Here is a 25586-nt window from a genome sequence, read left to right as displayed (position 1 = left end):
CATGGCACTGTGTGCAACACATGCACCATAAAACAAACAAACAGCAAAATAATAAAAATTAAAATATGCCTTTAAAATTCTCTAGGTATAACCAGAAAAGTGAAAAAAATTAAACAACAAAAACCCATCTCAGGGTAAAACCACATGTACAGTGAGTAGGCTGTCATCTGCCCTGACCCTCTCCCCTCCCCTCCGCTGTCCTCCTCTCCCCTTCTCTCTCTTCCTCTTCCCTCCTCTTCCCTCCTTTCCCCCTTCCTCTGTCCTCTTTTCCTCTCCCTTCTCTGCCGCCCTTCTCCTTTTCTCCTCTCCTCAACTCTCCTTTCCTCTGCTCTCCTCTCCTCTGCTTTCCTCTCTTCTCCTCTTCTGTGCTCTCCTCTCCTCTTCTGTCCTCTTGTCACCTCTCCTCTGCTCAGTTCTCCTGTCCTCTGTTCTCCTCTCCTCTCCTCTCTTCTCTTTTTTGACACAGTCTTCCTATGCAGCCCAGGCTGGCTTCAAACTGGAGATCCCCCTGTTTCAGCCTTCCATAAACTAGATTTACAGGTACACACCATCACACCGAGCCTTACTGTCTACTTAAGGAAGGAAGGAAGGAAGGAAGGAAGGAAGGAAGGAAGGAAGAAAGAAAGAGAGAGACATGAAAAAGAGAAAAATGAAAAGAGAGAGGGGAGGAGACACAACAAGAGCTCAGGTGTGGGAAAATTGTCTCTGATGGATGAAAACTATAGGAACACTGTACCTGTCTCTGGACGGAACACACACCACACACACACACACACAAGGCTCTCTCTCTCTTTCTCTCTCTCACACACAGGCTCTCTCTCTCACACACACACAGGGTCTCTCTCTCTCTCTCTCTCACACACACACACACACACACACAAGGCTCTCTCTCTCTTTCTCTCTCTCTCACACACACACAGGGTCTCTCTCTCTCTCTCTCTCACACACACACACATGCACATACTCGGGCTCACACATACCCACTCCCACACTCACTCCCACATTCACACACTTGCTCCCACACTCTTACACACAGACTTTCTTCTCTCTGCATTTTGTCTTGCACCTTTTAAATTTTGAGCTATGAAAATCTGTTACCTATAGAAAAATCAACTACTTTTTTTTTTTTTTGGAAGCAAGTGATTCTTATCCAGGAAGGGGAGGCCTGCACACGGGAGGGCAGGTAGGTACCTCCTTGTTGAGGAGGACCCTAGGAACAGGTAACCTGGAGCCAAGACTGAAGAGCAGGGAGCTGCCCTATGGGAGTGGGGGAGGCTATGGCAAAAGGAGGAACAGTAGGTGCAGGGATTCCAGGTGGATTGTGCTTGGGCATGGGGGCTCCCACCCACAGCCCAGCATTTAACAAGCAGAGACCGAGAATAAGGAGTTTCAGGCCAGCCTGGGCTACATAATGAGACCCCGTCGGAACAGAAGTGGCTGTGCAGGAAAGGCCGATCCTGGGTTCCTATTGGAACAACAGCCAGCTGTGGCAGGATTTGAGTAGTGGTCTTGGCCACCAAGAATCCTGGGGTATTCTGGGAAAGGATGTAGGTCCTGTAGGCAGAAAAGCTAGGCTTTATATCCTGGCTGGGCCACTTCCCAAGCATGGACAGTCTGCCTCCCCAGGACAAGGTCACGGGGGGGGGACAACAAGGCCCCCAAAGCTGGTGTCAAGATCAGCAGCCCCACTACTCATGTTGGAGGCAGGCCAGGGCAGCTGAGGCTGCAGGAGAAGGTAGGACCTAGAGGCCAAGAGAGCAGGGCTGTCTCAGCTGCCCGTGCCCCACAGTCCTGACTCCGGCCCCCTGGGCCTCAGCCATCTGGCTAGGCGGGCTTTGCTCTAGGTGCCCATCTGGACGCCGAGCTGACAGTACATTAGGCGTTTCGCAGCGGCTGTTCAGACTCACTGGCTTCTAGTGGTTCCATCGGGATCAGTTTGGGACACTTCTCTCCCCTTGTCCACTGACAGAGAAGAGAATGGGGGGGGTGGCATCTCTGGGCAGGAACCTGCCAGTCTCCACATACTGCCATGCTAAGGGCAGGCAAGGCAACTGATGATTAGAGGAACCAAGAGGTGGCCAAGGGCACCTGAGTGTCAACTAAGAGGACAGGATTCACACCCAGGACTGAGGTACCCGGGGAATCTGCCTCTCCCACCAAATCCCAGCCCCCACTGTCTTCAGAAGCCTTTAGGGGGCTTGTGGCCAGGTCAGAGGTTCATAGAACAGCACCCTTGTTCAACCTTCAGAGCTGGGGAGGCCGATGGGCTAACTGGAAAGTACCCGTGGGAACGCGGCTCCCCCTTCCTGCGGGGCTCCTCTCCCTGCAGGGGGTCCCCTCCCTGTAGGGGTGGCAGTTTCCTGGCTCAGATGACATGCTCAGCACCTGCAGCTCCAGCCTCCACCTGCCTGTCTTGTTGCTGAACACTCCCAGAGCAGTGGGCAGCTGGAATGGGGTGGGGGTGAGTGGGGGTGGGGCAGGGTTGGGCTCAGTTTACTGGACCAGCTTTGGGAAGCCAGAGAGAAGAGGAATGCCTTTGCCCGGCTTCCAGAAACTTTTCCAATTTCTTCAGCTCCAGCAGCATCTGGAAGGAACCCAGGGCAGCCCCCTGCCTGGACTCTCATCTGCCAGCAGCCATATGCACACTCGAGGGTCACTGCCCCCCACAGTGACACCTTCTGCCCTCAGCTTTCTGGGAAATCCGTGGTGGTACTCCCATGGCCTGAGATGGGGGCCTCAGGCAACTTCATTGGGTTAAGAACTGCCCTGTCCTACCTGCCCTTCCTTCCTTCCTTCCTTCCTCCCTCCCTCCTTTCCTTCCTTCCTTCCTTCCTTCCTTCCTTCCTTCCTTCCTTCCTTCCTTCCTTTCTTTCTTTCTTTCCTTCTTTCTCTTCCTTCCTTCCTTCCTTCCTTTTCCTCTTTCTAATATGAACATAATCTCATTGTAAAGTCATTAACCACCTGGAAGGGAGGAAAGAGCATCAGCTTCCTGCAGGAACTCTGCAAACTTCAACTGCTGTAGAGCTCCACACATCTACCCACAAGCCGCCCCAGCCGCACTCTGGCCTTTCTGGTCTCCCAAAGGCAACCCCCCTTGTCTTCCTTAAATACCTCCCACTGAGGTCAACCCTCACCACCCCTCACGTGAACTATTACAGTGACCTCCGAGCTGGTCTGGGCCTTCCCATCTCCCTCCCCCAGGACAAAACCTAGGGTTGCTGTCTAGTGACGCTAGGATCAGAGGATAATTGAAAGCTCGGATGTTAGTGTTTGCATGGTGTGACCTTGGACAAGTCGCTTAACATCTGAGCCTCAATCCTTCATTAATAAAAGTGAATTAGGATGGGTGCTGGTGGCACAGGCTTGTAATTGCAGCACATGGAAGGCAGAGGCAGAAGGGTCATCCATGAATTTGAGTCTAGCCAGGCTACACTGTCAAGAAAGAGAGGGGTGTCAAGAGAGGAGGAGGAAGAGAAGGAGAAAAAATAAAAAAGAAGGAGAAGAAGGAGGAGGAGAAAGACATGAGCCTTTGACGCAAGGGGTTCTAACACTGCTGGGCTGTCTCTCTGCCTACACAGATGCTGTGTGCTCCACCTCAGCAGCCTGGTGAACTCCTGTTGATCCTTCAACACCCTCTCAAATGGTATCCCGACCGGCCTGATATGTGTGTTCCTTCCTCAGAACATGCTTTTGTACAGTGGCCAGCTTGCTGAGCTGGGATTTTTTTCATTTACTTCCTGAACCTTCACTTCACAGTATGGGCTCCCAGGGGTGGTGACTGATAAATGACTAGACTAAGCCAGTCAGGGAGGGCTGGGGTGGCTGGGAAAAGGTATGAGGAAGGGAGAAGGGAAAGGCAGGGAGAGGGGATGAGGGCTGAGCTAGGCAGAAGATGGCTTTCCATTATTAAATCATTCGTTCCTTCACTCACTCACTCACTCACTCACTCAAAAAACAGATGTCAACCCTGTCTTAGCCAGGGTTTCATGGCTGTGATAAAATACCATGACCAAAAGAGACTTGAGGAAGAAAGGTTTTATTTCAGGTTATGTGTCCAGCTCACAGTCCATCAGGAAGGGAAGTCAGAGGAAGAATTCAAGGGAGGGACCTGGAGGCAGGAGCTGAAGCAGAAGCCATGGAGGATGGCTCCTTACTGGCTTGTGGCTTCCTTGGACTGCCTTCTCAAACACCTCAGGACCACCTACCCACATCAATCACTAATTAAAAAGAAAAAAAAAAAATGCCCCATAGGATTGCCTACAGGCCAATCTGGTGGAGGCATTTTCTCAGGTGAGCTCCCTCTTCCCAGAGAACTCTAGCTTGCAACAAGTTGACAAAAAAAAAAAAAAATTTCAACCTGGACAAAGCTGGGTGCCGCCTCAGAGTCACACCCAAGAACTCAGGTTCTTGAAAGCCCAGAAACCCAGCTCAAACTGAGTCTCCCCGGGTCCCCAAACCCTGCTCCCTCTCCAGTTCCTCCAAGGACAGTCTATTCTAGGATGTTCCTCTGACTTTTCCAGCCCCCCCTGGGGGGGGAGGGTGCAGATGTAATTAATCTCTTTTCGACTGTCAGGTCCTGCCACACACACCCAGGGCTCCGCCTCGGGCCTCTTCTCACCTCCTTCTACTCTTTTCAGTCTGTGCCTCAGACTGTGGGACTCCTGGGACTTGGGGCTCCTGGGATTAGCCTGTTAGCACCCACCTCCTCACTGGGCTGTGTGAATTCCCATGTCCCAGAGCCTGCCCAGCTCAGCCAGCAAGAGCCCAGAAAAACCTTGGTGGGCCGGGCAGAGCCAAGGGGTCCTCAGTAAACATCAAGGTCTGCCTGACTCCTGTTGTAGCAACAATACCAAGACACACCATTTCTAGCTCTGTCTAGCTGTGACTCTGGCTCACACTTCCCACGAGCCAGGTGCCACGCTCTGCTTTCTTTAAACCCTGCCCAGTCAACAGGGACACGTCCTGCGACATCCCCGTCTTGCAGAGAGAAAAAAAAAAAAAAGAAAGAAAGAAAGATCAGAGAAGTTGATTGAGCCTCCTGAGGTCAGCGCCCGCACTCCCACTAACCACTGTGCACCATGGCCAGATAGCTTGGAGGAGCGAACGGGCCCCACAGCGTTATCAAGACAATGACTGTTAGGCTGAACCAAGACCCCACAGGGTTTTCAGCTGTGTGACCTTAGACAGGACACGCATCTCTCTGACCTCAATTTTCCTGCCTATAAAATGAGCATAAACATAGTCCCTCCATCCAATCCAACTTCTGCAAGCGGGAGGGAGGCGGGGCCTCCTACAATAGAGTGGGGCGGTGATTTGGTGGTCCCAAGGCCCTCCCCCACAGGCAAACCCCCAAGCAGACCCTATCCTGCCAAGGGCAGCTCTGTGCCTGCTTTGAGTGGACCTGGGTGAGAGAGCCATAAACATCCTTCCCAAGGGAGCACCGGCAGCCACAGAGATGCTGCACTCCCGGAGAGGGATGGCATTTTCGGTGCTTAGATTATGTGTCCTGGGTCCGTGGCCAGCAGCTGAAGAGGGGGACATGCATCGACCCAGTAAAGTACTGGGACTCTGGGCACACACATCCACACATCCTACCTGCTCTCGCTGCCCCACAGGTCCTGGCAAGGGGAATGGTGCTTCCCCTGAGACTCCCTTGGGCTGTGCCAGCCTCCTGGTGCTGACAAAGCCTCCTCCCGTCCCCCCCCCCCCGCCCCCGGAAATGAGTGGTCCAGGGAGGGTGCCAACAGAGGGAGCTGGGGGCTGTGCCTAGGCCTCATGCCACCCTTCCCAACCTTCCCAGGGTGCCCATGTCTCCCCCTGCCCCTTGGCCGCTGCTGGGGCGCCAGCCCCGTTGCTATGGCTGCCGCGCTGAGGAAACTGCAGCTGGGTAATTATTGCGAACATCCATCCTGCCTCCTACCCGCCCCAGAGCTGGGTAGCTAGCTGGTGGCCAAGGCTAGGACGGGCCCCTCGTGGGCTTCCCACTAGCCACACCCAGCTAGCCTGGCTCGGTGCCCACTGAGGAGGAAGGGAGGGAAGACAAGCAGACAACAGGAACAGACCAAAGGAGCCCCCAAACTCCTGCCCTCAGCCTGGCCCAGCCTCGGAACTGACCAACCAGACCGACTCTTATTTTTCCAGCTGTACATGGAGCCAGCCTGAGAGCCTCCAGGGGCGAAGAGAAGCTGCCCCTGCCTTTCTCATGTAGGGAAGCCTGTGGGAGTGTAATGACTCCGGCCTCTCACACAGCGACTGTCCCAGTGCACGAGGAGTCCCCTGGGGCCCCACTGCAGGGCTCTGCCACCTCCTCCGCCCCAGAAGCTCGCCCTGGCCCTGGTGTCTAAATATAGCTCCGTCTGGCTGTGCTTGAAGTCACACAGACTCCTAACTGCCCCGGTGGCCATGTGCAGGGGAGGGAGGGGTGTCTATTCATTCAGCTGTCCGGCATGCGGCTAAGGAGTGGCAGAAGGTGCCAGGCACCCAGCTAGGCTCAGTGCACCTGGGAAGCTGGGGTGCTCTTGCCTTCGAGGCTCCCAGTCCCTTCCAGACCTGCACAGATATAATTTAAGACATTTGCTCTCACAGAGAAGGGGGTCTCCTCACCCAGTCTCGGAACAGCAGGAAAGAGGGCGCCTGCAGAAGGCTTGACAGAGGCAAGAGGATAGGTCAGAGCAGAGGGAAGGGCAGAGTGGCCTAAGGGAAGGGACCCTGGGATGGTTTCCTGTGATAAGGGTGCGGGGGTGTACCACAACAGCAGATGGGCTCCGGGACAGGAGCTAGGTCAGAAGACTGCAGAGCACAAAGGACACTTCTCCCTCCCCCTGGCCTCAAGCCGCTCTGCACAGGCTGACCTTGGAGGGTACTTTGCAGAGGAGTTGTGCCCGGATCCTGGTATCTAGGGGTTCCTGAGACAGATCGGACGTGGAGCAGGCCCGGGGAAGCAGGGAAGGTGTCGGGGCAGGGTACTGGGTCACCGAGGAAGAGGAAGCAGAGTGGGCAGGACATGGAGGGTAAGAGGCTGCGGGTCACAATGCTGCCTACTTCTGTGTCAATTTGACACGAGCTAGAGCCATTTGGGAAGAGGGGACCTCTATCGAGAAAATGCCCCCACCAGATTGCCTTGCGGGGGCCATTTTCTTGATAGATGATTGATGTGGGCGGGCCTCATTCACTGTGAGGAGAATCCTGGGCAGGTGGTCCTGGGTCTTAAAAGGAAGTGGCTGAGTAAGCCAGGAGGAATAAGCCAGTAAGCAGCCCTCCTTCATGGCTTCTGCTCCAGTCCCTGCCTCCAGGTTTCACACTAACTTCCTGTCCTGACTTCCCTCGGTGATGGACCATAATCTGTGAGGTTGACATAAACTTTTTCCTCCCCAAGTTGCATTTGGGCACATATTTTGTCACAGCAATAGAAACCCTAACTAAGATAGTCCAAGGCCCCTCAGGGGGATAGCTGAAGGAGAGCCCAGCCTGGTACATGCCCCGGAGAGGCTGTCCACTCAGCACAAACTGCCAGGGCTCCAGCCTTTGGCGTAGGGGCATCTCAGTTTTGATGGTCTTTACGTGTCACACTTGCAGTCACAGCAATAAATCCTCCCAATGATTTTTCTATCCCAAAGCTCAGACACTAGGACAGAAGGACGGAACAGTCACTCCCAGGAAGTGACACAATTTATCCAGGTAGAGAGGAGAGGGATGAGGGTCCGGCACCAGTCACTGGGGCCAGCAGTGGAGAGTATAGAGTCAAACTGGAACCACTTGCCAGTTCCCCCTGGTCTGGAGGGCCCCACACCCTTTAGCACTGTTCCAGCTGGGAGTACAAGCCAGAGGGCAGGCATGGGAGTTGGAGACAAACAAGGCCCTTGGGAAGACAAGTGAGATGTCAGTTCTTCTCTCACACATCAGAAACTAAGACTGTGGGCAGCCCTAGGCCCAGAACAGGCTGCTGTTTCCCAGCTCCTGGATAGCAGAGACTGGGCAGCTGAATCCTGCTGACCCTGGCTAGGGTCAGTTAGCCATACAGTGTAAGGTCTAGTGAGAGTGTGCGGGAAGAGCTGGGTACTGGGGGCAGGAGAGTTCTGAGCTGGCTGCAGCTACAGGGAACTGTAGCTTGAATTACAGCCCTTTGAATCAGGAGTGATGAGGCAGGGCACGCCTCGAGCCAGCACCAGCCATTTGTAACGTTCACATTCCTGGAGGTTGCAATGAGGCTGTGTGCCGGGCAGCATAAGAGAAGAGGTGGGGCAGCATGGGCACCAAAGAGTGCCTGGCACCAGGTGTGGTGGTGCACACCTGCAATCCCAGCCCTCTGGAGGCGGCGACACGGAGATCTCTCTGAGCTGAGGACAGCCTGGTCTACAGAGCAAGCAGTTCCCGGCCAGCTGGTGAGACCCTGTCTCCAAAAAGGTGACGGAAGCTGGGTGTGGTGACTCCCACCTATAATCTCAGCAGTTGGGAGGCAGAGGCAGGAGGAGCTCTGTGAGTTCAAGGCCAGCCTGGTCTACACAGCAAGTGCCAGGTCAGTCAGGGCTAAACAGAGAAACCCTGACCTCCTCCCTCTGCTGAAAAAAAGATGGTATGTGGGGGAGGGGGGACAGGTGCAGCTGAAGAAATGGCTCAGTAATTGAGAGAACTTGCTGTTCAGAAGACCAAGGTTCAGTTCCCAGGCATCCATGCATATCAGGCAGTTCACAATCATCTGTAACTCCAGTTCCAAGAGATCTGGGCGTGCAGGAGTCCTACCTGCATGCATGTGCTTCACGTACATACACTCAGACACATATACACATGAAATAAAGTAACAACATTAATTTGAAAAGAGTGCCTTGCGGCTGAAAAGATGGCTTAGTAGTTAAGAGCACTTGCTGTTCTTGCAGAGGACCTGGATTCTGTTCTCAAGCACCCATGTACCAGCTGAGGGTTAACTTCAGTTCCGGTGTTTCTGACGCCCTCTTCTGGAATCCACGGGCATTGCATGCCATGCATGCAGGTAAGGCACTCCTAGACATAAAGTAAATATAAATAAAATTTAAAAAAGAAAAAATGGGGCCTGGAGGGGCTGGAGAGATGGCTCAGTGGTTAAGAGCACTGTCTGCATTTCCAGAGGTCCTGAGTTCAAGCCCCAGCAACCACATGGTGGCTCACAACCCTCTATACTGAAATCTGATGCCCTCTTCTGGCATGCAGGCGTACATGCAGATAGTGCACTTGTATACATAAAATAAATAAAATCTTAAAAAAGAAAATAAGTAAAAAGGGCCTGACACGCACTAAGGCCTGTAGACACATTAGCCAGGGTGTTCCCACCACTCATGGTGACAGAACCTGAACATCACACATGCGGAAACAGCCGCTCCATCACTGGGCCACCCCCAGCCCTAAGCTCCATTATGGCTGTCCCTCTGCAGTAGCTTCTCTGCCCCTCTCCATTCATCCCAAGAGCGACTGTGAAGGAAGGTTCTATTGTTTCTACTCAGAGACCGGGAAACTGAGGCTCAGTGCCTTGGTTTCTTTTCCATTGCTGACAGGAAGCATCTGTAAGGGGGCGGGGAGGTAACTGGAGCTCACAGGTCTGAGTTACAGGCCAACACAGCACAGAAGTCAAGGTGGCAGGAACTAACAGCTAGCCACATCACGTCCATAGTCCAGAGCAGAGAGGAATGAATGCATGCTTATGCTCATCCCTCTTTCCCTGCTCTTAGCCAGTTCAGAACCCAAATGCAAGGTACAATGCGATGCTCCCTTTTAAGCTGGGTCCTCTCACGTGAATTAATGTAATCAAGATAAGCCCCTCCCAAGTGGACAGGTCCCCTGGCCAGCCCGATTTAAACAATCCCTTGCTTGATTCTCTTCCCAGGTGATTCCAGATCTTATGAAGTTGATAATGAAAACTAACTATCATATCGTGGCAGTGCCCACCTTTATACCCGGGACTCTGGATGCAGAGGCAGGTGGATCTCTGTGTGGTTGGGACAACCTGGGCTTCATGATGAAACTCTATCTCAAAACAAAAACAAACAGGAAAGAAGGCAACTAACCATCACGCTCAGTAAGTGGAAAGTGAAAGCCACAGCCTACTGCTGACCTCTGCTCCCAGTGTCCACAGCTTGTCACTGTCTCCCCTAAGGCCCTCAGTGATCCTCCCTTTTTCCTCCCAGCCTGGGGTCCTAGGGTCCTGTCCTCTGTCTGGCCCAGACTGTCTCTTAAGGAACCTCCAGTATGCTTCCACAGCCTCATGCATAGAGCACATTGGGGTGCTCTGGTCCTACTTCCTACCTGGAAGCCTCAAGTCAAATGCCTTGAAGCACCCCTGACAGTGACATGTCCTCTCTGTCCAACGGTCATAGGGCATTCGTGCTCCTCTGTCCCAAATCCTTTGTCCCTATGTACATATAATCTGTCCAGCGCTCCCTCCATTTATCTCCCCATCCATCAGTCCATCTTTCCCTTCATCCCTCCATTCCTCACTTCCTCCATCCCCCACCTTCTTGTTTCTCCTGTAGGGTAGATCTATTGCTGCTCAAAGCACTCATGGGGAATCACTAGCCTTGGCCTTGTGCCCATGGAGCTGCAGCCTAGTAGCTTTGTCACTGGCTGTGTGGAGGTCATGGTGCCATGTCTTTAGGATTTTGAAAGTAAGTGGTGACAGTTGAGCTAGTGCTAGAGCTATCACTGACCACCAATGAAAGTAAGGATGGGCTAAACCATGAGCTACCCTGTGTTGCATTCACACCATGGTGCAGGTCATCCAGCTGTGCCATCACACAGAGACATGGACCAGGCTTGCCTTCCACCATCAGGTGGGGCTTGCTACCAGTAAAGCTTTTGTTCGGGCTGTCCCCGCCTCCTGGAAGGCTCTCCCTACAGATTCTGCTGTACTGGGAGTCATGTTCTACCACCCCTTCTTGTGGAGGCTTTTCAGAGCTGAGTAGATGTTCCTAGTACACATAAGAGCATTTGTGGCCATAGGCCCTGTGGCTAAGGCTATTTGGGTCTGAACCTTGTGAAGTCTGGTGGGAGCCAAGCCTGGTAGAGATCACTGTGTGATGATAGAGCAGGATGCTAAGAGACTAGGCCCATGCTGGGGCAGGCAGGGTTGGTTCAGAGATGAGCCTCTTGCTCACACTATCCTAGGAGCCCATGCTGCTCCTCGGAGGGAACACATATGGCGCCTGCCCTAGGCATGAACCCACCAGCACCGAGGGGGTCCTTTGGCTTCCTTTGCTTTCCAGCCTCCAAGCCCTCCCTTTTTGCCCTCTCTCCTTGCCCTTCCTCCCTACCATCTCAGCCTCTGTGGCAGGAAGTCAGGCATGCAGGACAGTGAGACACTGAGGGCTCCTACAGGGGTAAGCCATCCCAGCCTCGTTCTTTGGGAAGGAACCACAAGCAAATGCCATTTAGTTGAAGCAATGTGAAGTGGAAGGACTTCCTCCCTTTGCCCCTGAAATCATCCCAGGCAGGAGCTTATAGCTCCTTCTCACCAGGAGAACAAGCTAAGATGACTGGGATGTGATCTGGCTTTTGAAGGTCAAGCTGGGGATGGGGTATGAAAGGGGTCACAGGTTAAGAGAACTGACTGCTCACCCAGAAGTCCCAGGCTTGATTCTCAGCACCCACATGATGGCTCACAACCATCTGTAAGTCCAGTCCCAGGCAATCTGAGGCCCTCTTCTGGCTCCTAGGCACACATGTGATGTACATGCAAGCAAAATGCTCGTACACTAATAAAATTAAATTAGGAAAACATCTTTAAACTCAACTCAGACCTGGGAGTGGTGGTGTGGACCTTTAATCCCAGCACTCCAGATACAGAGGCCAGTGGATCACTGGGAGTTTGAGGCTAGCCTGGTCTGGTCTATATAGTGAGTTCCTGGCCAATCAGAGCTACAGAGTAAGACCCTACCTCAAACAAATAAACAAACAAAGGCAACTAAAAGTCAACCCAAGGCCCTAAGACTGCACAGCAGGTAAAGTTGCTTGCAACCAAGCCTGCTGACCTGAGCTCACTCTTCAAGACCTACATGGTAGGAAGAGAGAACAAAAAGTTCTGCAACTTATCCTCTACACACACATAACGATAGATAGATAGATGGATGGATGGATAGATAGATAGGTAGATGGATGGATGGATGGATAGACAGATAGATGGATAGATGATAGATAGATGGATGGATGGATAGATAGATAGATGGATGGATGGATGGATGGATGGGTAGATGGATGGATAGATAGATAGATAGATGGATAGATGATGGATAGATGGATGGATGGATAGACAGATAGATGATTGATAGATAGATAGGTAGATGGATGGATGGATGGGTAGATGGATGGATAGATAGATAGATGGATAGATGATGGATAGATGGATGGATAGATATAATTTTTAAGTGTTTTAAATTCAGCACGGCATGCCAGGTGCACTGGTCCATGCCTTGTAGTCGAAGCGATTGGGACAGCTGAAGCAGGAGAAACACTTGATTCCCGTAGTGGATGGGGTAGGGTGAATGTCAGGTTTCATGGAGGGCAATTTATTTTGAGTACCAGTGCATTTCAGGAAGCCAGAGGTTCAGTGAGCCCCTGCCCTTGAGAAACTCCTTCAGCTTGCAGCAAGACTGCCAGGTTGCTTGCTGAAGCTAAACAGAAGAGATGAGTTAAATGTTTACTGACCACAGACTGGATAGGCTTGGAGTGCAGCACAGAGCTGTTGCCCAGGATGTGCAGAGCCTCGGGTTCCATCCCCAGCATTTCGAGGAAGAATAAATAAAGTCAGGGTGTGCACAGAGCAATGAGGGACCAGCTCAGGTTATGGTGTTGTGTTCAGGCTCTGTACAGTGGCGGGCACCTATAGTCCCAGCTCCTTGGGAGGCTGAGGCAGGAGGATTACTTGAGCCTAGGAAATTTGAGACCAGCTTGAGCAACAACACAGGAGGCACTCTGCCTCAAAGGGGGGGGGGGAGGGCGGGAGGAGGAAGAGGAGGAAGAAGGGGATAAGGAAGAGAAGGAGGAGGAAGAAGAAGAGGCAGATGAAGAGAAGGAAGAGGAGGAGGAGGAAGAAGAAGAGGAAGGGGAGGAAGAAGAAGAGGACTAAAAGAGGTACTAAAAAGGAGGGCGATGTATATGGATTGACACGCCCAAAAAATATTCATGAGGGGCTCAGTGAAAAACAAGGCATCTTATCTAACATCTAACATGAGGTTAGCATTTCCATGAGAAACATGCCTAAACAGCACATGCCCTAATACCAGGACGTGGACCTGGGCACAGATGGCATGGGTGCAGAATTATGGCTGTATGCCCACCACAGGAAAATGTTTACATTTCTCGTCAACTAACAACACTTTGCAGGGACAGAACTCAGGAAATACAGGAAAGTTATTAGTCTGTATTGGCTACATTTTATTAATATTTGAGATTTTTATAATGAAGAATATCTTCTTTAAATATATATGATACTTAAAGATTTTCGAAGCAAACAGTCTTTGCGTGGCCACATGGCTGGGAGCTTGAGGAAGGATGAGGTCCAAGAAGACAGGAGAGACAGTACCTTTATGAGCTAGGCAGGCACAGCTGTCTTGGGCTTGACAGGACCCTCTTCCTAAATCAACTGTGGCTTCCTCTCCCCAAAGCCGGAGTCAGAACTGACTGTGGTGGCAACACAGCATAGTAACCACCCTGTAAGGTAGGCCCAGCTCCGTTCCTCCGGGCAGGGCAGGCCTCTGTGACCAGAGGACGACCTTGGGCTTACAGCAGAGGCTCGCAGCCTCCCCGCCAGGCCTTCTGCAGAATGCCGTGTGAAGAACGCAGCTGCACTCTCCTCCTGGCATGGATGTGCCCTTGATATCCTATCCTTTGTGTCTGGTGCCCCCAGCCCCCACCCCACGGGGAGACAGCAGCTCATCTGTGCTCCTGAACACCCAGAAGTCAGCAAGGTCAGGGTAAGAATGGAATGCCCTCCCATGGGGCATGTCCTGGCTCCAGGAACCTAACCAAACCTGCTCCCCACTTTCTGAGGGTACTTACTGCCGTGATTTGTGCTTGGTGATGGTGTATGTGTGGGGTGGGCTATGCATGTGACTGATATGTGTGGACGTGTATGTGTGTTTGATGGTGGTGGGTGTATGTGAGTGATATATATGTATGTGTGTGCATGGTATATGTGTGTGTGTGTTTGATGGTGGTGATATGTGGAATGTATATGTGTATGATAACGCTGGCAGTGGTGTGTGTGTGTGTGTGTGTGTGGTGTGTGTGTGTATCCATGGTATGTGTTGTGTGTATGTGTATGTGTGTATCCATGGTGTGTGTGTGGTGTGTGTGTGTGTATTCGTGTGTGTGTGGGTAGTGTGTGTATATCCATATTGTGTGTGTGTGTGTGTGTGTATCCATGCTGTGTGTGTGTATATATCCATGTTGTATGTGGTGTGTGTGTGTGTGTGTATATATCCATGTTGTATGTGGTGTGTGTGTGTGTGTGTGTATCCATGGTGTGTGTGTGTGTGTGTGTGTGTGTGTGTGTGTTGGAGATATAGCCAGTGGCCTAGTGTGCGTCTGGCAAGCACTCACTGCTGAACCATATCTTCAACTACATCCTAATTTTTTATAGGAAAAGAAAGACACAGAGAAGCTAGGCTAAGAGTCATGAAGCTTGTAAGAAGCAGACAGGGCGTGAGCCTGGGTGAGGGCTCCAGGGTCTGTGATGCTTTTCCTTCCACAGTGTTCTCTGCCTCAGAACAGTTAGCCTCTCCAGGACAGACTCCTTCCCTTCCAGCACAGCATTCCCAGGTCTCCAGACTCCAGTCATAGCTGTCTCATGTTCATACCTCCCTGGCCCCGGGTCTAGAACCCTGTGTCCTAGCCTGGGCCTCCCTACTGCCCGCCTGTTCCATTTGATCATTCATTTGTCTAATTCCTCATTCCTCTCTCAGCAAACATTCACCTGAACTGAATGGAGCCAGTTCTACCAGCTTGAACTTGACCTCAGAGGAAACTACAGAGGAGAGACAGAGGGGTGTGTGTGTGTGTGTGTGTGTGTGTGTGTGTAGAGAGAGAGAGAGAGACAGACAGACAGACAGAGAAACAGAGAGAGGGAACGAGCAACCCTGATTGAATGGAAGGGAGCTGGGACACTTCCATGGAAGGTTGTTTGGAGGCTGGGAAGGTGAGGGAAAACTTCAGGAGGCCAAAAGCACTAGTAGCTGCAACCATGGACAAAGAGGCTGGCCATGGGGCAGCATGAGGCCTCAGAAAATGCTGCCTGTTCCTTATAGCTGGGCCTGAGGTTATCTCCATGTCCAGGGACTCCTGGCTCCTGGAAACCCACCTCCTCTCCTTTGGCTACATGGAGGGATCTAGGCCCTGCAGAGCTACCTAGAACCTTTTGTCTTGAAATTGATGAGTAAACAAACCTCCACCACAGACAACAAAAGTGAAAAAAATAACAATTGGCAAGGTGGTCATAGTTATCCACCAGGGAGGCTGCCTGCTGCCACGTTATTATCCTAAGGCAAGTGGGCACAGCCCCAGGGCCCAGAACCAGAAAAGCCACAACAACCTCTTACTGCTTCTAGCTGGAACCACTGAAGGATCGCAGTTCTGGGGCCTTGTTTGTATTATTTTTGTTTATTTAGCCAGGTGTGATGTTGTAGGACTATAATCCCACCTCTTCGGAGATCAAGGAGTTCAAGGTCAGCCTTAGCCACACAGTAAGTTTGAGGCCGGCCTGAGAGACATGAGGCAGTTTATAGGACGAGTAAGATAAAGGTGAAGGCGCTTACCACCCAGCCTGAAGGCCTGAGTTTGACCCCCAGGGCCCACAGGTGGGAGGAGAGAACTAAGGCCTGCAAACTGTCCTCTGATCATCACATGTGCGGGGACCACGGCACATAGGCACCCCATGTGCATGTAAAAAAAATATTTAAAAGGGTTAAAAAAAATTTTTTTAAAGTTTTAAACAAATGAAGTAAAACAATGAGCCCAGTGAGATGACTCCACTGGCAAGAGTGCCTCCCACCAAGTCTGATGTTACGAGTTCCAGCCCCAGGACCCACACGGTAGAAGGCAGAGAACTGACACCCACAGGCATCCCGTCTCCTCCATACACCCCCAGACACACAAAACAAATAACTGATTAGTTGCAGTCAATCAATCAATTAATCAATCAGGGTCTGGAGAGATGACTCAGGGGTTAAGAGCACTGGCTGCTCTTCCAGAGGTCCTGAGTTCAATTCCCAGCACCCACGTGGTGGCTCACGACCATCTGTAATGGGATGTGATGGCCTCTTCTGGCCTGCAGACTTACATGTAGATGGAGCACTCAGGTACCTAAGATATAGAAACAAATAAGCCTTTCTAAGCAGCTAGGTAGATGGACAGATAGATAGACCGGGGGGCAGGCAGGCAGGCGGGTAGGCAGGCGGGTTGGTCCTCGTTTTGTGGTGTGAGGTATTGAAGCCAGGGTTCTGCACATGTCTGATGAGGCTCTACCCCAGCTGTGCTCCCCGCCTGTACTGAGGAAATCTGCCAACAGTCCCCTTCCCTAAGCGAGAACCTTTGCTTGTGTGCACATGGACAGACATCAAGAAGTGACCAGCCCTTCAGAGTGGCGCTCTCTGGTGGGCTGACCTCCCGGTTGTGTTTCCTTTGTTTTTTAATGTTTTAATTAGCATATATTAGTTATATATAATAGCTTTCAGAATGACGTGTTAACAATTGTCTGTACTATACTATGTTTTAAATGTTTTTACTTTGAGTATTTTGCCTGAATTCATGTGTGTGGCTCATGCATGTCTGGGGACTTTAGAGGGTGCTGGCTCTCCCCGAACAGGAGTTATAGACAGCCATGTGGGTTCTGGAATCCCACCTGGGTCCTCTGCAAGACCAGAAAGTGCTTTGGACCATTAAGCCATGGCTATAACCCCTGCACTATGGATTTTGTTTTGTTTTGTTTTGTTTGTTTTTTGAGATAGGGTATCTCACTATGAATCCCTGGGTGACCTGAAACACAGAGATATCCACCTGCCTCTGCCTTAAATGCTGGGATTAAATGCGCACGCCACAGTGCCTGGCTCCTATACTGTATTTCAATAATATTCACATCTCATTACCTTTTCTTGTCTCCCCCCCCTCCAACTGACCCTTCTTCCAGCTCCTTGCTACTTTTCTTTCTTTCTTTTCCTTTCTTTCTCTTTCTTTTTTTCCTCTTCCTCCTCCTTCTTTTTCTTCATCCTTTCTTGTCTCTTCACTTAATGGGCCCCAGAAGACAGTCATGTTCCCATCCTGGCCTCCTCCCATGCTGTACAGCCTGAGCCTCAGAGTCTCTGCTATTCGACTGACTTTCCTGTCAAGGGCACCCATCTCCCCTTCCATATCCTCTATGAAGCCAGGGCTCTGCTGGCATCTGCTCCCCTCAGGCACCAAGGTCAGCCTGTGGAGGACCCTCTCATTCTGTCTGCCCAGGGATGCCTCACTTTGACACTGAAAGTTTTGCCTTCAAAAAACCCTCCCTGGTCTGCAAACCAAGAGGATTAACCCTCCCAGCTTCTACTGGGTCTTATGAGGTAGGTAGGATGTGTTTGTCTCACTGCTGGGAGACAGCAGCCTGAGCCACCCGGGGCAGGATGGGGCTACATCTGTACCTCTCTACCCCTGCCTTGGCAAGGTCACAGCCCAGGCCCAAAACCTAAGTGCTGAGCCTGCCTGTGAGTGAATGTATAGGTAAAGGAAGGAACAGTGACTCTACTTCCCAGGAATCTTTGCTGAACGCCTCCTCCTCTGAGGGAGGTCCCCTGGCTACCCTGTCTCAAAGAACACCCTGCCCGTTACCCCATCTCTCTCCCTGCCTTGCATCCCTGGCATTTCTCACCAGCTAACAGGCTGTCACTGACCACTCCAGGGCACCCTCTTGTGGGTCTCTTTCTCCCTCTAGAGTTGTGGCTCTCAACCTTCCTAATGCCGCCACTCTTTAATGCATGTCACGATGACCCCCACCCACAAAATTGTTTTCGTTGCTACCTCATGACTGGAATTTTGCTACTGTTATGAGTCATAAGTATCTGATACTTAGGATATCTGATAGGCCACCTGTAGCAAAAGGGTCATTTGTCCCCCCCTCAAAAGGGTGGAGACCCACCAGTTGAGAACTGCTGCTCTAGAGTATGGGTTCCATGGGGGCAGGGCCTTTGTTTTCTTACTGCGAACCCCTCAGTGCCTGGAAGTATCTGGTGAGAATGAATGAGTGGGTGAATACATAAGCCTTCCTTTTCCCAGCAAATGTGAGTGTGTGTGTGTGTGTGTGTGTGTGTGTGTGTGTGTGTTCGTGCTCATGCACGGGAGTGCACAGAGCAGAATTCTAGTCTAATAGCAGGAAGAACAGGAAACTGGACAAGACTCAGAAGCCAAGGACCCAGTGCTTGGGGAAGACATGCAGGACCCTATTCTTTTTGTGACCATCCAAAAGGCCAAGATCATGGACCGATGGCAGCTAATATATCCAACATGTGCTCTGTCCTCATCATCACTCTGAGCATTTCTCCTGCATTTCCTCAGCTAATTCCTAAATTTCTGCTGTGTTAGTGTGCTCCCCTTCTGTAGACACTGAGGCTAGAGAGGCTGAGTAGTTGGCTCAGAAGATCAAAGCAAATATGTGGGATGTCAGAATCAGACCCAAGCTTGCCCTAAGCCTAGTGTTGGAAGCTCAGTTTGAGGAGGATGGATTAGGTTCAGAGAGGCACTGTCACTTGCCCAAAGTCACAGTGCTGGACAGAGGTTGGGCTGGAATTCATGCCAGGGTCCAAGGACTCCAGGGGAGACTGAGGACCCACTCATAGGAAGCCAGCATGGAGGAGGCCTGAATAGGACTGAAGGGAGGGGACAGGGTCAGAGAGCAGGGAAGGATAGGATGCCAGCCAGGTGGCAGCTGTGCTTGCAAGGCACAGAGCAGCTGCCTCCAATCGAGCAGGGAGGAAGCAGGCCTGAGGGGAAGGTGGAGGCTCCCTTCCCCCTCTGCCAGGCACCGGGAGCAGAGGCCCAGGCTTCTTATCTCTAATGCTTCCCCAGCACTCAGGGAGATACCTCCTGGGCTTGGAGAGGAGCAGACAGGATTAGGCCACTCCTCCTTGGCTCCCTGCAGGCGGTGGACCTGAGGCTCAAGGTCCTGTCACTGAAGGACAATTGTTCCCAGATCAGGCTCTGCTGGGGTGTGTGCCTGAGGTACCAGCACACGTTGTCTGGAGTTGTAGGGTGAGATTTGAGATTTGAGATGGAGTTCAGTATTACGGTGTTTGCATGGGAGAGGGCTTGGGTTTGAGCCTTGGTGCAGAAAAGGAAGAGGACTAATATATTTAATTCGTGCTCCCACCCATAGCAGGGCGGCAAGCAAAGTACAGACGGCGAGGTTCCTCATGACCCTAGCAGGGAGTTATTTAAGTTTCTAAGATGTACAGGCACTAGGGAGATGGCCTAGCTGTTAAGAGCACTTGCTGTTCTTTCAGAGGACCTGAGCTCAGTTTCCAGAACCCAGGACAGGAAGCTCACAACTGCCTGAGACCTCAGCTCCTGAGGATCCAACTCTTTATCTGGCCTCTGCAAGCAATTGCACATATATGCTACATACACAACACACACACACACTCATACACATATACACAATACACAGTCATATACACACGCAAATACACATATACACTCATATACAACACACACACATACACAAGGAGGTAGGGGAGGGAGGGAGGGAAGAAGATATGGTGACACATACTTTCATAAATAAAAATAAAACTTTAAAGCCAGGTGCAGTAGCGCACTCCTTTAATGCCAGCATTTGGGAGGCAGAGGCAAGCAGATCTCTGTGAGTTCAAAGCCAGCCTGGTGTACAGAGTGAGTTCAAGGTCTGTCAGGACTACATGGAGAGACCCTATCCTTAAAATAAATAACTAAACTTCTAAAAAGGAACGTGAGAGGACCTCCGAGGGCTAGGAGAGTTTTTAGCAGTGGAGGCTTCCTTAGCATATCTAGGCTTGAGCCCCAACAGAAACAAAACAAGCACATGAAAAACCACCACTGTCTCAGAGGAGGGCTCAGCCCCCAGCAGGCATAAATGGGAGAAACCCTTATTTGATGGAGTGGTCCCTCCCTGCCCTGCTGGGTTTCCCTTTGCCCAGGTCTTTGGAAGCAGAATGGAGGCCCCTCAAGTAGACAACACAACCGCCTTTCGAGGCTGCCTCAGCCACCAATCGGCACAACAGCATGGATTTTAGCTGAGCCATCAAGCTGGCTGCCAAAAGGACAGCAGTTCTGACTCACCGAGACCTTCTGACGGGACTTTGTGAGATCAAGGCCAGCCTGGTCTACATTGTGAGTCCTTCACAAACGACAATGCCAGTGTTGACCAAGCCCTCTGAAACTGAGAACCTAATAAACTTTTTCTCCCCCACATTTTTTTCTTAGGGGATTTTGTCACATGGACAAAAGCAAACAAAACAACCTGACATAGTTACCTCAATGATGGAGAGGCAAAGGCTCTAAGAGTCAAAGCCACAGTTGGTGGTCATTGTCCCCTGGTGATAGAATTCAAGGGCTGGACAGAAGGGCAAGCTCCGTGCAGTAAAGATGTTTGCCATGGAAGCCTGATGACCTTTGTTCAATCCCAAAAGTGAAAGAAAGAACAGACTCCATACAACTGTGCTCTGACACCCACAAGCGCACATAGTGTGCGGGATACACAGTAATAATAGATAGTTTTAATATTAAAAGTCTTATCATTTTTTCTTATCTGTGTTTCTTTCCTTTTTCTAGAAGGCAGATGATGGTTCTGGGGCTTTATTCCTGGGGCTTAGGAATCAAACCCAGAGCCTTAGCTGGGCATGGTGGCACAAGCCTGTAATATTAGTACCCAGGAGGCCGAGACAGGAAGACGTCTAGTTCAGTGCCAGCCTGGGTCACTCTGAGAAACCCTGCTTCAAAAACAGATATCTCATTTTGTTAAGTAAAGTAATCTAGACTCAGAAAGACTTGTCTTCTCTCATGTCTAGAAGCTAGATTTTAAAGAGAGAGAAGGAGAAACGGGGCTCTGTTTAGTCAGAGGAAGAGGGACAGAGGAAGAGGGACAAGATCAGGTAATGAGGGCATCGAATGTGACCACAGCACCTGATGTGCAGCAGTGAAAACGTTGCAGGGAAACTCACTGTACAGTTAACATATGGAGAAGTTAGGCAGGGAGTGATAGAGCCGTGCCGACGATGGTATGGGGTTTTGCATGGAGATCTTTATTGTCGCTTTTTAGAATTTTTAAAAAAGATTCAATAATTTTTATTTTACGTGTACAAGTGTTTGCCTGAGTTCTGCATGCTGCGCCACATGCATGTCTGATGTCCACAGAGGCCAGAAGAGGACATCAGATCTCCTGGAACTGGAGTTACAGGCAGTCGTGAGCCACAATGTGGGTGCTGGGAACCGAACCTGTATCTCCCTCAAGAGCAGCGAGCGCTCAGGATCACTGACATCCAGTCAGCCCTTATCTGTACTTTTATGCGTGCGGGTATTTTGCCTGTGTGTCTGGGCATGTGTGCTTGGTGCCCTCAGGGGCCAGCAGAGGGTTTTAACTTCCCTGGAACTGGAGTTGAAGGTAGTTATTAGCAGCGGTGTGGGTGTTGGGGACCAGACCTAGGTCCTGTGCCGCAGGAACTCCTGAGCCATTCCTCCAACCCTTGGACACGGGTTTTTGCATGGCGTTGGGTACATTTGGGGTGCAGTTCCTGCATCTTGTCAGGGCCCTGTCTCAACCTGGAGGGACTGCCAGACTGTCTTCTCAAACACCTACACCATCTCACACTTCCACAGACACATACAATGGCTGCAATTTCACTACATCTTTGCTTACACTTGTTATCATTCATTCAACTTTTTTTTTTTTTTGAGACAAGGTCTCACTATGTTATTTAGGCTGACCTGAACTTAAAATTATAAGCATGGGCTACCAAGCCTGGCTTATTATTATTTTATTTATCCATCCTCTTGAGTGTGAAGTGATATCTTGTGGTCTTGATTTATATCTCTCTGGTGGCTAATGAGAATGAGTAGTTTTTTATAGCCATTTATAGCCAGGTGTGGTGGGGTGGTACAAGCTTTTACTCCCAGTAGAGGCAGAGGCAGGTGGATCTTTGTGGGTTCAAAGCCAGCCTGGTCTACATAGTAAATTCCAGGCTAGGCAGAAGTACATAGTGAGGCCCTATCTCAAACAAACAAATAAACAAAGATAAATAAATAAAAAATTGAACTGAGGATAGCACTTGCCTAGCTGGGTTTATTTCCCAGCACCACTGTGGGGGGAAAAATTGGTTAATGTATTTTTTTTCCCTTGATGTGGGGTCCCACTGTGTTGCTCAGACTGGCCTCAAAATTTTTAATCTCCTGCCTCAGCCTCCCAGGTGCCGGCACTCTAGGTGTGGGCCACCACCTTGGCTCCCAGGACATCTTCAGACACCTGGCCTTCTGCCCCCACTCTCAGCAGGTGAGGCCCTCACAATGCTAGCCACACAAAGCAAGCCTTGCCAGGTCAGGTTGGGCTGAACCTGCAACAGGTGCTCAGTGAGCGTGAACAGATGGACAGACAACACACAGCACTCTCTCTAGGACTAAGGGAGCCAAAGGAAAGAAGAAGTAGGCAGACCCAAAAGTCTGAACCCCAAATCAGGAAATGGCAGAAGTGTCCACAGCTGCCCATCCAGGCCTGGCTCAGCTCCCTTCCTGCCCCCAACAGCTGCCTCCTGTTCCCACAGACCACACAGAGCACCAGGATGCTGTCAGGACAGACAGGGGCATCTGCTAGAGCACACTAGAGAAAGGAGTTGCCAGAAAGAAGCTTTGTGGATTGAGCCAAACCAGCCTCAGGCAAGGAAGGTGAGTCCCTGCACCTGCCAAGGATCCTGTGACCAAGAGTCATTGAGTAGGGTCAGTGCCACTTTCAAGTGGCCTCTAACATCTCCCTGCCCACACCTAGGCAATTCTAGCACTCAGCAACCAGATGGCCTCGGCCTAGAAAATGTGTCAATTAGCTAATCAGTGGAGGAGGGTGACATTTATTGAGCAGATACTATACATTGTACACTACAGAAAAAGTCCTGCAAGTGCTAAGGCCTCAGTTCATCCTGATAATGTTTTACAGAGGAGGAAACTAAGGACTCACAGTGGTGAGGATACAGTAGGGCTGGCCTCTGAGTTCCAGCGCTAGCTTTGCCCCGTATATTTCTACTCCCACAGAGGGCTTTGCTGCCTGGGATGAAACACACACGATCCAAGAACTCAGCTCCACTTTGCTCCTTAGACCCTGGCTCCTTGCTAACCCACACTCTCAACACTTGGGATGCAGGAGGGGAATCGGTGAGAAACTGCTGTGCTCTGACCCTGAAGGGTCTGGTCCACTTGGTAGATAAAGAAACTGAGCTGGGCAGTGGTGACGCACACCTTTAATCCCAGCACTCAGGAGGCAGGGGCAGGCCGATCTCTGAGTTTGAGGCCAGCCTGGTCTACAGAGCTGGTTCCAGGACAGCCAAGGCTACACGGAGAAACCCTGTCTCAAAAAACAACTACTACAACAACAAAGAACAACCAAACAAAGAAACTAGCCGCCTCAAGCAGTGAGTGGTTCAAACCTCTACTCTCAGCACTGGCGAGAGGTTTCTAAATTTGCAGCCATGCTTGCCTTCATGAGGAGAGAACAACAGAAGGGGCTGGGGCTGCAGTTCAATTTGACTAAGTTGGTAGAGTACTTGCCTGCCATCTGGGTTCGATCCCTGGCACTGGATAAAAAACCTGGGGCACCCCAGCCCTCTGGAGATAGACACAAAAGGGTCTGAGGTTCAAGATCACCCCCATCACAGCCCAGGGCCAGCCTGGGTTACAAGAGAGCCTGACTCAAAAAGAAGGAGGGAGGTTAGGGAGAGGGGAAGGACAAAAAGAGAAGCTGACATTTGGTTTTGTCTGTCAGCACCCTGGAGAATCAGGCCGTGGTGGCTGATGGTCAGGGGGCAAGCAGATAAAGTCAGTGTCCTGAGCATGCTGAGGCACAGCCTACCAGTCCACGGTCGCCCTGCTGGTGGGAAGCCCTCCTGAAAACCTGCCCTGAATTGTCCCCTGATAGACCCCTTCCCTGCATCCGCTCAGGACCCAAGAGCATTTGAGAGTCCTGCAAGTTCAAGTTCATACTCTACTATATAGAGTATTTGAGGCCTGTCTAGGCTACATGAGACCTGTCTCAAACAAACAAACAAACAAATAAACAAAAATGAGACTGCCCAGACAGAAGGAGGAAGCAGGAGAAACAGATTTCACACAAGGGGACAGAGCAAGACGTGGCAGGAAGCCGCTTCTGCTGATCTTGACAGCCCTACCCCTCACAGCGTGGTAGTCTCCAGGGCTAAGACCTCTGGCTCACAGCTTCCGAGGGTTCTGGGCCCATGGGAAGATTGACCAGGCTGAGGGATTTCGGGCAGACAGCTGCTCCACTCTCTCCTCGGGGCCTCACCGGTGCCTCTGGTGACATCCGTCCTGCCTACCTCCAGGAACAGCCACTGGAGCGAGATGGAAGGCCCACATCCCCAGCTCCAACCGCCCAGGGGCTCTGCCACCGTGAGGAGGTGCAGGGACTTCCTAAAGCCGGGTAGCCTGGCGGGAGCGGGTATCAAAGGTCAGGCTGACCCTGTGACCGTTTACTAATTAACTTAGTTGCTGGGGACCTGAGGCTAGTTGCTCAACATTTCTGTGCCTCGTTTTCCTCATCTACATGTTATTAGAGATCCCTGGGTTCACAGTCTGCAGCGGCCCTGTGGCCCTGAGTGAACGCCTTAAACTGCCTGCTTACTCTAAAACAGGGCAGAGCTCTTGGCGGATGTTTGGCGAGGGATCGGCAAGAGGATGGAAAAGACATCTGTCTAAGGATTCCTGGCAAGTGGTGTCTGGAGGTCCAAGGGTCCTGCTGAGTGTTTCCTGCCATTATGGTTATCACTGGGCTCCCCAGGGACTGTGCTATCCCAGCCCTTGAGAGGCTGAGGCAGGAGGATTGGATAGCAACTTCAGAGTCCACATTTGTAGCAAGTTTGAAGCTAGCTTGAGCTAACTGGCAAGACTTGGAAAGATCCTGCACGGCAACAAAACCAAACAGAACAAAACAAAACAGGATCTGGAGAGATGGCACAGGGGTTAGGAGCTGGTGCTGCTTTTCCAGAGGACTTGGGTTCAATTTCCAGAACCCACTTCAGGTGGCTTACAAGCACTTGGCACTCCACCTCCATGTAGATTCAATTTCTCTGGCCCTTATGGGCACCTGTGCTCATGTGAACATACCTAGACACAGATACACTTACACATAATTAAAAGTATTAAAAACAAATCTCCCCGCCTCCCCTCCCCCGTGTGTGTTTTTTGAGGCAGGGTTTCTCTGTGTAGCCCTGACTGTCCTGAACTCACTTTGTAGACTAGGTTGGCTTCCACCTGCCTCTGCCTCCCTGAGTGTTGTAATCACAGGTGTGTGCCACCTCATCTGGCTATAAAAACAAATCCTAAACAAACAAACAAACAATCACCCAGGGTCAGGC

At 51.1% G+C, this 25586-nt stretch overlaps 1 long non-coding RNA gene across 1 annotated transcript; it reads right to left on the bottom strand.

Moving 5' to 3' along the window:
• Positions 1 to 4020: 4020 nt before the first annotated feature.
• On the bottom strand, positions 4021 to 24634 carry LOC132653764 (uncharacterized). The gene is made up of 2 exons (XR_009591622.1): positions 24384 to 24634; positions 4021 to 8997 (listed from the first exon to the last, which is right to left on the bottom strand). It is a non-coding gene; the product is annotated as an uncharacterized LOC132653764 (long non-coding RNA).
• Between the last annotated feature and the right edge of the window lie 952 nt (positions 24635 to 25586).

The sequence above is a fragment of the Meriones unguiculatus genome, chromosome 4 (genome assembly GCF_030254825.1).
Source record: "Meriones unguiculatus strain TT.TT164.6M chromosome 4, Bangor_MerUng_6.1, whole genome shotgun sequence".
NCBI lineage: Eukaryota > Metazoa > Chordata > Mammalia > Rodentia > Muridae > Meriones > Meriones unguiculatus.
This window is presented reverse-complemented; position numbering and strand designations above follow the sequence as displayed.